This window comes from Empidonax traillii, unplaced genomic scaffold, assembly GCF_003031625.1.
Source record: "Empidonax traillii isolate 1590-97213 ecotype Southwest subspecies unplaced genomic scaffold, ASM303162v1 scaffold191:size1449129, whole genome shotgun sequence".
Taxonomy (NCBI): Eukaryota; Metazoa; Chordata; class Aves; order Passeriformes; family Tyrannidae; genus Empidonax; species Empidonax traillii.
In genome coordinates this window covers 1,147,434-1,160,734 of record NW_020955384.1, presented here as the reverse complement: position 1 = coordinate 1,160,734, position 13,301 = coordinate 1,147,434, and the positions used below count along the sequence as shown (strand labels likewise).

General features: G+C 43.0%; 1 protein-coding gene across 1 annotated transcript in view; it reads left to right on the top strand.

The window, feature by feature from the left end:
- Window positions 1-1,720: 1,720 nt before the first annotated feature.
- The window catches only part of SYN3 (synapsin III), a 196,323-nt gene continuing 184,742 nt past the window's right edge, over window positions 1,721-13,301 (top strand). Inside the window, exons 1-2 of the mRNA XM_027886661.1 lie at window positions 1,721-1,761; window positions 2,096-2,235. The gene's annotated coding sequence lies outside the window, so the exon portion shown is untranslated. The remainder of the gene's footprint in view (window positions 1,762-2,095; window positions 2,236-13,301) is intronic.

Sequence of the window (13,301 nt, the reverse complement as noted above, 5' to 3'; positions counted from 1 at the left end):
GCTTTGATGCTAGGAATTAACTTGAAAGGGATTTGATAACCAAGGGCCATATTCATGATGTGAAGATCTCCACTGAAGAGCTCTCCCCCCCCTCCCCAGCATCTCCTGAATTTTGAGCAGATTCTCAAGTTGTCATGGCAACAGCCTAATTTGCTCTCTTTTTGTGGTTTAAGTAAGCATCATGTAAAAGCTCCTCAATAAATGATGCTAAAACATCCTGAGCTTTGGTAGTGACATTGGGCAACTTGCCACATGGCTTAATTTAATTGCTCTGAAGCTATCACCAAGTGCATAATTTAGGGTTTCCTTTAGCACAAAAGCTCTTAAAAGTTTAGATGGCTGCAAGGGAAAGAGGAGGAGGAAAAGAGCAGCTGCCATTCTTCAAAAGTGAAGCATCTTCAGGAGCAAGAGGGCAGGTTTTTTTTCCTTTTTATGGCTAAGAAATACGTAACAAAGACAAAAACTTGGTCATGATTGTCACTTTTTCTCCCCTTAGCACCTTGAACTTGGTAAGAAAGGCAAAAGCATCCACTGCTCATGTGCCTTCTTCTCCCAGGGAAGGCAGCGTGGCTCCATCCTACATTGGGGCTGAGACTGAGCAATTTAGCAGGTGGCAATCCCTGTGCATTGTCCCAACTTCAGCTTCCTACCAGTATTTCAAAGTGAAGGCCAAGCCTAAAGAAAGACACTGCCTTTAGAAAAACTTCTGATCTGTCAAGAGTGGTCTGCCTTTGTAGCCTTGCTGGTACTTGGGTTTGACTTCAGCCTGGTGTCCCCAGTGCCTCTGGAGCCAGATTGAGGCTACTCAGCCCACCAGGCCTGGAAGATGAGCCAAACTGAGAGCTGCCGAAGGAGTTGCTTGAAGGAGTTCGGGCTTTAATGCAAATTTGAACCTCTCTTCATTATGACGGTAGGGACCTTCGCTCTACTGAGTAAATATTAGCACAGCAGAAGCAGAGTGCAAAGGGTATTCTTGGACTCTAACGGGCACAGGCTCCTATAAAGAAAAAAGAACAGCAGCTTCATCCTGCTTATTTATTTTTTAGTTAAGGTGAAATGATAGAGTTGTTAGTCAATACTGTGTGCACACACATGCATTAGCAATAGCTTTCAATATTGCTGTGAATGGTCATTAAAAAGACCTGTTGGCTGCTGGCTCTGTTCTGGGGGTGGGATGGGTTGTCCCACTGAGCTCCTCTGCTGCCAATATTGGTCCCATAACAGTAAAACTCTTCAGGCAAATGAGGTGGCAGGAGGCTTGACTTAGAAGTGACCTTGTTAAGGGAATCTGAAATGCTTTGTAACTCTTAAACAAAGCATCACCTGAGGAAAAAGAGCAGTGTTCATTTTGGGAAAACTACTTCTTAGGAAATATAGGTGCCAGAACAGTTCAGTCATTTGGTCTGGGGGAAAATTGCTGCTTTGGTGCATTTTTTGATGAGGGGATTCAAACTCCCATGGTAAGCATGTGAAATCACAGTCCTTGGACAGTGCATCTATGAACCTTTCTCTTTCAGGAACCATATGCTTGTATCCTGTGAGTGTCTGAACTGATGGACTGATAGCGTAGTTGCTGAACAGAAGATATTGTGAGATACAAGGCAGACTCCCCCTTTTCCTTATGATCTGCTTGTCTTGTCACTCCCTTCTGCAGAACAGTTTCATTCTTTTCTCACACGTTGCATTCAGGGGACAGGCAAAGTGTTTGATGCTCTGCAGTATCGCTTTGCCTGGGGAGAAAGCTCTGCATCCACTGAGATGGTAATGACCATTCACTAGGGAAATACTGTGCTGTGGGCTGTGAATGGATGTTCAACAATATAAAGGGAATGCTGTGGCTAAGGGGGAGGAGGACAAGAAGGATGGAATGGGAAATATAAATGGATAATCTAAGGTCTCCTTTTCAGGAGTGACAGACAGATTCTGGTTTCTTTATCTGCCTCTTTTTGATAAAATCCTGACAGTCAGGGTGAAGTCTGTGACACCGGAGCCTGCACACCCTGGTTGTTTTACTAAATTATTCATTCCTGTTCCTGTGATAATATAGTTATAAGGAGGAGCCTAATTGAATTTACTGTCTGGCTTTGGCCAATAGGGCGGTAAGGATCCAGCAGAATGGGATGACGGTGAATCCTGCTGGTGTGCTGTGAATGTGAAGCAGGAGGGACTGGCAGCTTGTGTGCAGGAGGGAAAGCGAATCGGTCCAGGGCCCCTGGATTAGCAGAATAAGGAAAGGTAAGGCTGTTTTTGTTTATAGGAAAGCACTCTGAAGGCAATTTTTTTCCTGCAAGGTTTGGAGGGAACAGGAATGCGTGTGGTGGCACTTGCTCGGTGTGTGTAACGTGTGCCTTTGTCTTTATGTGTGCTGCAGGGGTATATAACATTGCATGTTCACCGTGTGTGTCTGTACAGAGAGCTGCCTGGGGTTTATGTGGATCCAGCAGCAATGTATGAAACCTGAGCAGTATAAATGTAATGAGAGGAGACAAAAGAGAGAAATTACCTCATGGGTAGAGGGGGGAAAACAGTAGTGATTTCTGATTTGATTGGAAATGAAGATGCCGAGGCTCTTAGTAAGCTGTTTGCAAACAAAACAGAGCAAGTGTGTGTGCATCTGTCTGTGTATGTATAGGATCTGCAGTGAGATGTTAAAATGGGAAAGAGGAGGTCAAACCGGAGCATTAGTCATCACAGGTGGAGATAAATTGCAGGCAATCTGTGTAATCAGATTCTCTAACATGGAGAGTGCAAGTGAGTACAAAAGTGGATTAATCCTGTCTGCTGAGCCAGCTACACCTGGAAAGTAAAGGGGGGTGGATGTGGTGGAATCAGGACAGGTTATCTGACTGGTTAGAGAAAATGATGCTCAGACAATCCTGTATGCCGGCTGCTAGAGTGATAGTTGTTTCTACAGACTTGCTATTTCCCATTTGATGATGTAAAGAAAAGGTGAACATCTCTGAGGATAAGGTTAGAGCCCACAAATTAATGTTATCTGAAGAACAGGACCACATCAAGCAAATTAACCTCTGCCCTTCCTTTTGGTTCACTGCCTTTGCTCTGATAACAAGTGACTGCTGAACAGACAGGGCAGGTAGGGGAAGAGAGATTACAAATGTGGCAAGTGGCATTAAGCCATGTAGACAGGGGATGTTGTTTGCAAAGATGATGTTATAATCACACTTCTTCACCTTACATCTTTGCAAGTCTTTGAGACAGGGCTGTCCTGAAGTGGGTGATCTTAGTCCGGTCACTAACTGGAGCAGAGATCACAGCTCACTGTAAGGCATTAACAGCTTTAGCTGCTTCTCATACGTTTTTACCACCTCATTGTTTTCAAGCAGGATCCAGAGGAAAGTGTTGTTGACACAAAGATGTGGCTCACCTGTGGAATGATGTGATGCTCCTCATCTCTGTTGGAAATTAATTCTTATGATGAGTGTGTTGAGGGAGATATGCTTTTTCTGCTTGCTCAGAAAGCAATAGCCAGAGGCTCCTTCCGAAAGGAGCAGTAAGAGAGAAAGCCCTACAGAGAGAAGCAACAAAATTGCTTATCTTGGATTGACCAAGCCTGTTTGCCAAAATAAGTTCTTCTTCCTCCCTGACATGAAATGTCTTTCATCAGGGGGTCAACTTTTTTCTACCCAAAGTTCTTTCTTTTCTGTGGTTTTCCTACATGGCCTGAAGATGGGGAGAATGACTGATATTCCCATCAGAGAGCACCTCTATGCTCATGTCTACACTCTGCCCATGAAATCCCTTGAAGCCTCTGGGGTGTGCTGCTGGGGGTGGCACGTTGAGTCTGACCCCCTCTGTCTCACAGCTTGTGCACATGCCCCAACTGAAGGGACACTCACCTGGTACAGATAATAAAATGCTACACCTTATAGAGGATATTTGTATTTGGTGATAAAAAAAAGGGAACATGCTGCAGATTCCTGTAAGATAGATGCTGGCTTTCCTCATGCCACCTGGAATAGCTGACTGAAAAACAGATCTAATACAGGGTACATATTGTAAGCTATCAGGTTTTTGTCTCTTGATTTCTCACGCCTTTCTAATCCTTCAGGTCCTTTAAGATAGAAAAAACATGATCGTAGTTGAGTTTGACTCCAACTTTCCAAGCACTCACAGCAACGGAGCGAGCTAAGAAATGAAGCAAAGCAAGTCTGGCTGTCCGAAAACAAACTTCCCAGCATAACAAACTTCTTTCCCTCTGCCCTAGGAACAGAGGAATAGTTGAAAAAATTGCTTATTCCCACGTTCTAAAAGGCTGCAGAGCTCCCAGGTGGCAGAGCAGGAGGTTCTCCCTTCTAAAAAGTGGGTGCATACTCAGCACACCTGGAGAGTCCGTGTCTCTCTGCACATCAGAGGAAATCGTTCACACTTGCCAGTTTTGGGGTATGCATCTTCCTTGGGAGATGCACCCATGGAGCTGGAAGGATGAGCATCCCTCTGACATTGCAGCAGCAGTAGGCTGGTGTTCGCTTGCAGCAGTTATTGCTGGTTGGGTGACTACATTGTTTGCTTCTGCCCTCAGAGTCAACAGTGAGGCTCAGGAACGGGCAAAACGCCAGCATATTCCCAGGGCAGGTTACGTCATTGCCAATTCACTGGTGCCAGACACTGCGCTGGAAACCTGAGGTCGCTTTTTGCCGTTAATTGTCCAGATGATTAATTCATGCAATGATATCATTTTCTTGGGTGGAGGTTAGGAGGTTATGTACTCTAGTAATGAGAGGCGCGATGGGATGCAAAACTTGTGCTCCTTATTGATGTTAACGATAATTACAACAAACAACAAACTAGCCACTGCATCCTCTGTATCACCCTTCCTCCCCCAGAAAGGGTACCATTCATTCTTTTTTTTTCTTTTTCTTTTTCTTTTTTTTTTTTTTTTTTTTTTTTTTTTTTTTTTTTTTTTTTTTTTTTTTTTTTTTGTGGGGGGGTGGTGAATATGTGTAAGCAAGTGCTCTTATGGGATTTGAGTGCCCTTAGCTTTTGTAACTACTCTATAATAAGCATTTTTGCTTTCATTTTTTTTAAATAATTGTTTTGTTTATGTCGTGTACCTTGCACTTTCCAGGAAGAAAAAACATTTTTATCCCCCTTAAAAAAAAAAAAATAAAAATGAGGGTTTTTTTTATTGCACGGTGGCTGGTGTGTTGTACTGTGGTGTTCTCCCCTCAAAGGATGCTGTTCTGTCTATACAAGTGTCGGATCACTTCTCACTCAATCTGGAAATTCTCCAGAGTGCCAGGTTTTCCAGTAGATACTCTAGGATATTTCATTCTTTTTTGACATTTTTAGGCTAAAAATCCCATTCCTACCTTTTTAATAGCTAAGTAAGCCTAGAATTCCCAAATGGGCATAACAAAAAGCTGCCCTGGCCCAGATGCAATTAATAGCTGATAAAGTTGCAGCAACTTGATCTGATAATCTATTGGTAGGTGAAACTGATAACTCCAAATGTCAAACAAATCACCTAGGGCATTTTCAGAGCTGCTGTAAGAGCATTTTCTGTCAAACAACACCACTTCTTTGCCCTCCCCCTAGCTCACCCCAGGCTGTTCTTCTCCCCTCCGGCCTCTGTGGTTTTGGCTGGCTTGTGTCCCCAGAGGTGTACAAAGTTTTCAAACAGACCTGGCGAGATGAATTGGAAGCCTTCCAATTTTAGATGTGCCTTTTATTTATGGGATAAAATGGTTTCCTTTCTGTTTAAGCAGGGGGGAAGCCATGGCCTCTCTCCATTCTGAATAATTTTTCACTTCTTCCCATCCTTTGTGGTCTGCTGTGGTATTCTCCTACCTCATCTAGAGATTTGAAAATGTCAAGGAGCTTTTTTGAATGCTGACAAATAGCAGAGATTTGATTAGCAATCGTAGCAGATCATTTACCAGTCCAGTACTGTAGACTCATTTATATTTATAATAGAGATATCAAGGAAAATTAGGTGATTATGTAGAACTAACAATGTCTGTATTATTGGCTATCGTGTTCCAGATACTTATCTATTGTCTGTTTAATGAGGAATAATCCTACTGTGTCTGGGCAGATCAAACGCTGAACAAGGGTGCTGTATGACTTTGATGCCCTTAGCGGATTACACTAGCCACAGAAAAGGGTGCCTAGGACATTTGCTTGTAATTTAGACCCTGCTCATAAAGAGGGAAAAAAGTAATGAGACGGCCTTGGAAAAGTAGGAGGAAGGGTCTTTGATGTGGCCTTTGAGTGGAAATGATCTTTTGCCCTGGTGGCAGCCCTCCATTGCAAAGAGCTGCATTCTTCACTGCCACCAGAGTGACATAAAGGGCAGAAAAAGATTGTCTCCTTCCCAGGATAGCCTGTGATGGGCTGACATGGCTGGGGGTGTGAGAAAAAAGTGGATTGGATGGGGTAGGAAAGACCCCTTTTCTAAGCTTCCTGAAACTGGGAATATTGCCTTCAAATCACTTCTGAGAGTAGTTTTTAAAGGCACATTAAATTTTGCTGTAAATTATCAGACTGGGCTATGAATAAGGCAGACAAGTGCTGTGTTGTACCCTACTCCAGCCTGAAGAACACCAACACCTGTGCATGGGAAAAAGGCATCAGAGTCCACGTTACAGGGAGGAAAATGGTAGGAGTGGAGAGCCTGGTGAAGAGCTGTACAAAGTAAGAGAGAGGGGTGTGCCTATTTTTTTTGAAGAGGGAAGTTTGGGTTTTGGCAAACTTTATGGGGTTTGGTTTGGCCAGTTCATTTCTTGCATTCAGCATGTGCCAGAGCCAGCGCTTCTTCCGTGTATGCTTCAACTGGGAACCATGGGAAAGCATTGGCTTCCTTTTTTCATCTCACACAAAGGAGCAAACATACACATACCAACTTCTTTTAAAATATGGCAACCAGTGCCTTCAGCGAGGTCTTCACGGTTTAAAATGGTTATTTGTTGAGCTCCCTTGAATGTAAAATTGTGCTACCCCACGCCCTACATTTTAATTTACAATTTAATTTTAGTTGACAATGGCACAAACACAAAGGGAAAAATTTTTTTAACTTGCTGATTCCAGGCCTTTGGAACCACAGAGCCGTTTAAGAAAGGATACTGATAAACCACTTTTTGATAAAAGTGATAACTAAAGCCATTCACATTATTTGGAGTCAAATAAGCAGTTAACTAATTGCCGTCCAAGTGAACGGAGAAAGTCCCACTTCTCTGCAACTCAGAACTTCTAAGCTCGGTGCAAAAAAACAGCCAGAAATGTTTACATCATATCTCTTATGTAGCCAGCGCAACATACTTTAAATCTAGAAGTACTGGTAGGCTTTCACCACCACTAAATGAAGTTCATAAACAAAAGCATATAAACACAGAGCTATTAGAAAAGCAAAACCAAAATAGCAGCAGAAGATTCAACTCCAAGATGAATCAGACCTTTAAAATCTGTTGTTGAAAATATAGTAACACTCCCTTTTTAGGTAGAAGGTATTATTTTTTAATATAGTGTATCTTGGTCCTGTGTGGTTGTCTTCTTTTGTATAATACAATTAACATATCTGTAATGCTGTCATCTTTCTCCCCCATTTTATCTGTACTTTGCTGAGTTTAGAGTAAGGCTGAACAGTCCTGTAGTGCATCGCAGCCCAGGAACATGTCAAAGACCTTCTTGGCTTCAGAAACACTTTTTCTTGATTCTGCAGAACACACTGACAAACTCCAGAGGAAGTTGTTAGAAAATACTGATCCTTCTCAGAGAAAGAAGTCAAGAAAACCAGGAGTTTTCTCATTCAACTTACCAGCACAGCACAGTTCTTTAGAGCCGCTGCTCTAGAGCAGGGAAAAATAAAATGGAAATTTGACATAAAGAATGATCACATGGTTCCAGAGGCGATGGAAGGTGTGTTTCTGTCACTGAGTCACCACACGCGCCTATGATGCACTGTGCCTGTCACAGTTAGCTGCCAGAGGCTGTGGACTCAGCATGTGGGCAGGGAAACACCCTTGGCACATGGCTGTTCTCTGAAATAGGCTTGACAAAACCAAATAATGTGACAAGTTAGGAAGCATTTATTCCTTTTTTTAGCCTCAAAGTTCTTGTTTTGCTGCTTAAAGATGAGACTCAGTGCCTGTCTTTCTCTTTCTAGTTGCCAAAGCGTTGATTGCACTTTGGCGAGTCGGATTGGATGAAACAATGCGCTCTCTCCAGCAGCTCAAGGCTGCTGTATTTAGCTTGATGCTTCTATCTAAAATAGACCTGGGTGTGTTTAGTTAATCTTTTGAGCAGGCTTTCTTACTCTGGCAGCCTTGTGAAGTCTCTTTTAACAGAAAAAGAGGGGTAGGCGAGGTAGGGGGGGGTGCTGCTTTATAATAAAACTGAAAGAGGTTGACAGGAATTCACATGAAGGTTACCTTGGTTTACTCTGGGCAACCTTAATAATTCAGCAGAGCCTTTCAGTCAGTGCTTCCCACGCTGTTCCCCACAGGGGCAGTTTAGTGTGTGAGAGTTTCTTGAGGCCATTCAAGGCACCAGCTCCTAAGAAATGCAAGGCATAGGAGAGGATGGTGCCTGTCGAGAGCTAGAGCAGACAACTCCTATTAATGTGGGGGATGGCTTTTCCCGGGAAGATTCTTTGATGTCTCTAACTCTTGGTCACAGTTCATGGGCCTCTGGCTTTATGTGTCATGCCTCTGTGTTGAAAGAAAGTGCCGCCTCTTTTGCTGAGCCCCAGGGTCAGACTGTCCCCTCCTTAGGTGTGACCCACAGAAAGAGCAGGACAGTGCCTTTAGTCACCCAGGGCAGACACAGACCTTGAGCAGTCTGACATCTCCTGCAAAAGTCATGCCAGCTGTGCAAGATCATCTGCCTCCTGCTGCAGTCAGAAACAGAGAGGTATCACATTTAACCCCCAAACTTCTTTTATTTCAGTAAGAATCCCTTCGAAGTCGATGAGAATTTTGCTAGAGCTAGAAGGGACAGAATTGGCTACCTCCTTTCTCAGGTAGTTGCCAGTTAAATGACTAGCATTGTGAGTTTTTATGATCTGTTCTGCTAACTTGCAAACAATATTGGAGTTTGGGAAAGGTTCTATTAAAAGTAATGCAATAATCAGAGGAGGATATAAGACATGCATTTGTGATTGCTGAGGTACTTCATCTTTTGGACAGAAAAGTTTTGTGGCTGTCTTTGGTTGACTGGAATAAATAATAAACAGCAACATGCTGTGAACTCGTGATATTCAAACTTCATAACGCTCCTTCAACCCCACTGTTAGAAGCAGTCAGCAAGGATTATGTCAGTGTAGCATTTCTCCACTGTAACACTGCAGCTCATCAGGTGTAAGACAGGCTCTGGAAATGCCATCTTTGAAAAATTGCTTGAAAAAGAAAGCCTGTGACTGAATGGGATATTTGAATCAAAATTTACAAGAAATTTTGGAATACTTACTGTGCTGTTTTGGAGGGGAAAAAAAAAATGAAGTGGCCAGATTTCTTTGAAATTAACACTCTGGTCTTCAATCTACTCTTACAGGCATAAAAATGCCTACTTCAGCTCCATATGTCTTCCTGCACCGTCATTCCTCCCATTCCTCCCATACAGCTATGGCTGAAAAGATCTTGGTGCTTCTGTTAAGAAGAACCTACACCTTCAGCTCTTCCTCTGTTAGTCTGCCCTTCTCTCCATCTGATTGATGGATGGTTGGGATCTGCTGAAGAGCCTGAGGTAGTTCCAAGGCAGTTGTCCTCTGGCTTCAAAACACAGATAACACCAACAGGGTTTAATTCTTAGTGAGGCACCTACAACTGCAGCTTTCCCCAGAGCCTCCTGCACCTTGGACGAATAGAAACAATAGCTGTTTACCTTCCTAGAGTGCTGCAAGACCAGTATATTTTCCAACAATGGAATAGGTGGTGAAGAATGAATAGGCACTTTAGTTGTTTAATCTCCTAAATGCATGGTTTTATGCTTCGTGATAGAGCATCTAAGGCTATGGGCAGGTAAGGAAAACTCTGATTTTTTAAAGACAGCATAACACATGCCTGTTCCATGGTGTGGTCAGGGCTAGCAGCTGGTGGGGGAGGTGAAATAATAATAGAGTCATAGAATGAGTTGGTTTGGAAGGGACCTTAAAGATTATCTGTTTCCATCCCTCACACCCCAACCTTGCCATGGGAAGGGACACCTTCCACTAGGTCAGGCTGCTCAGGTCCCCATCCAATAATCATCAGCAATAAATCTTTGTGAGCCTCTAAAGAACATTTCTGAAGCCCAAAATACGACCAGAGTTTCTATTTAAACCAGGTTCTGCATTCTCTCTTGGCAAAATTCACATGCCTTTGCTAACACAGAGCAGGTGTTATACTTACTAGCTGGGAATACTCAAGTTTCTATCTAGGTTTTCCAGCTGTTTCTCTTTCCAAAAGGTTCCTGCTGCTCCTTCATTAGTATTAAGGAGCATCAGACAGGTGCTGTGGTTGCATGGAGGTGCCAGCAAGACCAACATTTTGATCAGCAACCTCGCTGATGCTTGCTAGCAAAGAAAGCTTAATGGGCCAAGGCTGGCAGCAACCCCAGGGAATGAGCTCTGCCATGAGGGTCAGTGATGAACAGACAGAGGGAGGGCAGGGCCAAGGCTGACAAACCAGATGCCATCCCTTGCATCACTTGGCAATGTTTCTTATTCAACTTTCAGGGCATCACAAACTGGAAAATCAGCTCAGGTAGGGACTGCTGCCAGACACTGACTGGCTCTGCAGATGATGCACTGTCAGCAGCTGCTGCTCACGATCTAGATGCCCAGGAGAGAGCTTCTGGTTTACAGATGAACATCTGAGCTCTCCTGGGATGCTTAAGCGAGTGCCTTTGCATTGGGGTATCATTTGGTCATGCAGTCCTTGCTGAGGTTGGGAGGAATTGCTGTTTTCTTCACTCAGGCTTTCAGGGAGCTGCTGCTGCTTTGCTCTTGCTGCAGTGGCCGTGGCTTAGATCCAGGACTGGTTTGGACCAGCTGGTGAGTATTTACAAACTAGCCTTGGAGTTGTTTTTTCAGTCAGAAATTATAAACTCACGACAGCAGGAGTTGGGAGAAACTACAGAAGCTGCACTAGTGGGAGGCCAAGCTCAACGATCCTAGTCTTCAAATCCATTTGATTTTTTAGAAGTACTCTGCAGCGCTTCAATAGTAATTGAAGAGATCCAAAGCAATTATCTTCTTTCAGAAATGAGATACCAATGATGGAGAGCTGAAGCAAGACAGGAGCAAGTGATTAAACTGATAATAGTGAAGGACTTTGTAAATTTGTTATCATGCTGTGTACAGTATTCATGTTCACAAAATGGTCCTCTCTTGCCCTGGTTTTACATTTGGATTGCCATATGAAGTGATTTAACCAGGGTTTTTCCTGCACCTTTTAGGAAAGTACATGTGGATGTGCAGGGCCTATCACCAAAATGTGAAGGTAATTCAATACTTTGATGAAGTTCAGTGATGATACCAGATTTTCATAAGCCCATCACTGAGTAATGTGTGGTTACTGTTTTTGAATTGAAGTAGATAGGAAAGGGAACAGAGCTTGCTTTGTCTAATGTAATTTATTTATAGAAGATCATTCATACACTACTTACTTACATAATTAACACCTTCTGGGTATCAACAAGAGTTTCTTCAGTGATCATCTCTGAAATAGGAGTCCAGTGACATTAGCAGTACTCAGTTGAGCTGAGAATCTCTGTATTCTTCCCTACTAAAAAGTGACATGATTTTCAGGTAGATTTATTTTTAAATTTTTGTAGCAGTTGTACTTACTTTGTATATTATTGAACATCCCTGCAATCTGTTTTTATATCACTGCACATCTCAGTCTCTCTTGAACTTGATCCAATTTACCCTTTTCATGCTTTATTTATGTAGTTAGTGACTTAGTCAAAGTAAAAAGTCCATAAGAAAAAAAAAAAAAAAAAAACAGAAATGAAACACTCTTTCTATTCACAAAATCCATAAGATCAGTTTTGTTTTTGTGCAGTCTTGAAGTAGAGAGAATATTCTGTGTGTTTTAGTGAACTGACTGCTGTACTGCAACATGCAGGAACACCAGCTCTGCCCTTCAGCTCCAGCCTGTGGAAAGGATATGCAAGTGTAGGCACAGGCAGAATTTGGCTCATCATCTTAACAGGGGGAGGCCAGGGTGAGTGCATTGTTTTCTGCAAAGCTGCAGGGAATAAACCCACTTCCTCAGCCAGCTGTAGTTAACACCTTGCCATCCATTCTGAAATCTTGAAGCTAAGAATTGTGCTCTGTGGTTTGTTTTTCGGTTTGGTTTTTTAACTGTGCCTGCACAGTGATGACAAAGCAATGAAGTTGTTATCAGGTGGCCAGAAAGTTTTAAATCTCCTGGCCTTTACAATCCTGAGGGCACAGACACTCAGCCTGGGCAATATCTGAAAATAAACCTAGCAAAGCAAGGCAGCTCTCTAGCTGTTACTCAGAGCGCTGCCAAGTTTGTTTTGAATTCTTCAGCTACTCTTGCAGTCTAGTCTTTTTTTTTTTTTTCTGTAAATACATATCCACAGTAAAAGTGGCTTTTTTCAGTAAGTTTCAGTCATGTGGGACAGCACCACTTAGCTTTGAAAAATGCAGATTGTCCCAGAGTGGAATAGGAACACTTTGCAATGCTGCTTTTACCATTAGTTGTACCATCTTATAATTATACATAAATAGCTACTACCTACCTGTCCTGCTAGTCAGGACAAAGTAGAAAGGGAGGCCCCAGCCTGGCTCTCAGATAACTTCAGTGTGAGGTTTATAGGATGTTCCTGTTTCTGTTCTGCCTCCTGCAATGCTCGCACTCTTTGTAACCAGTTAGTCACACCATATTTTTGTGGGTACCCTGCAGGAGCTCACATCAATGTGTGTGGCTTGAGTGCCTCCCACAGTGCCCTGCTTGGGCTGTCCAGCTGCAGAGCTGCTACGTGCTCATCTCTTCCCCTTCCTTTCCTTGTGAAAGAAGTTCAGAAAGCACAGGAGAAGGAGAACCCAAAATAGCTGTGCAGACTCATCCTTTATGTTCCCTGTTGCAAAATGGTTCTAAATGACATATTCTTTTCCTTCAAGAATATATATTCCCCACACACACACACCCCTCTAGTCATGGTGGCTACATATTTGCCAACCCTTGAAAGGTTTGGTGGTTGGGTTCTTAAATAAGGATGACCAATTTTGTAACCCTTAAAAGCTTTGTAATTCAGCTGTTGATCAGCAGGGGAACCAGAGCTCTTGATCTGCTCATGCTTGGCAGAATGGAGGAGTGCGAGCCAAGCCTTGCAAT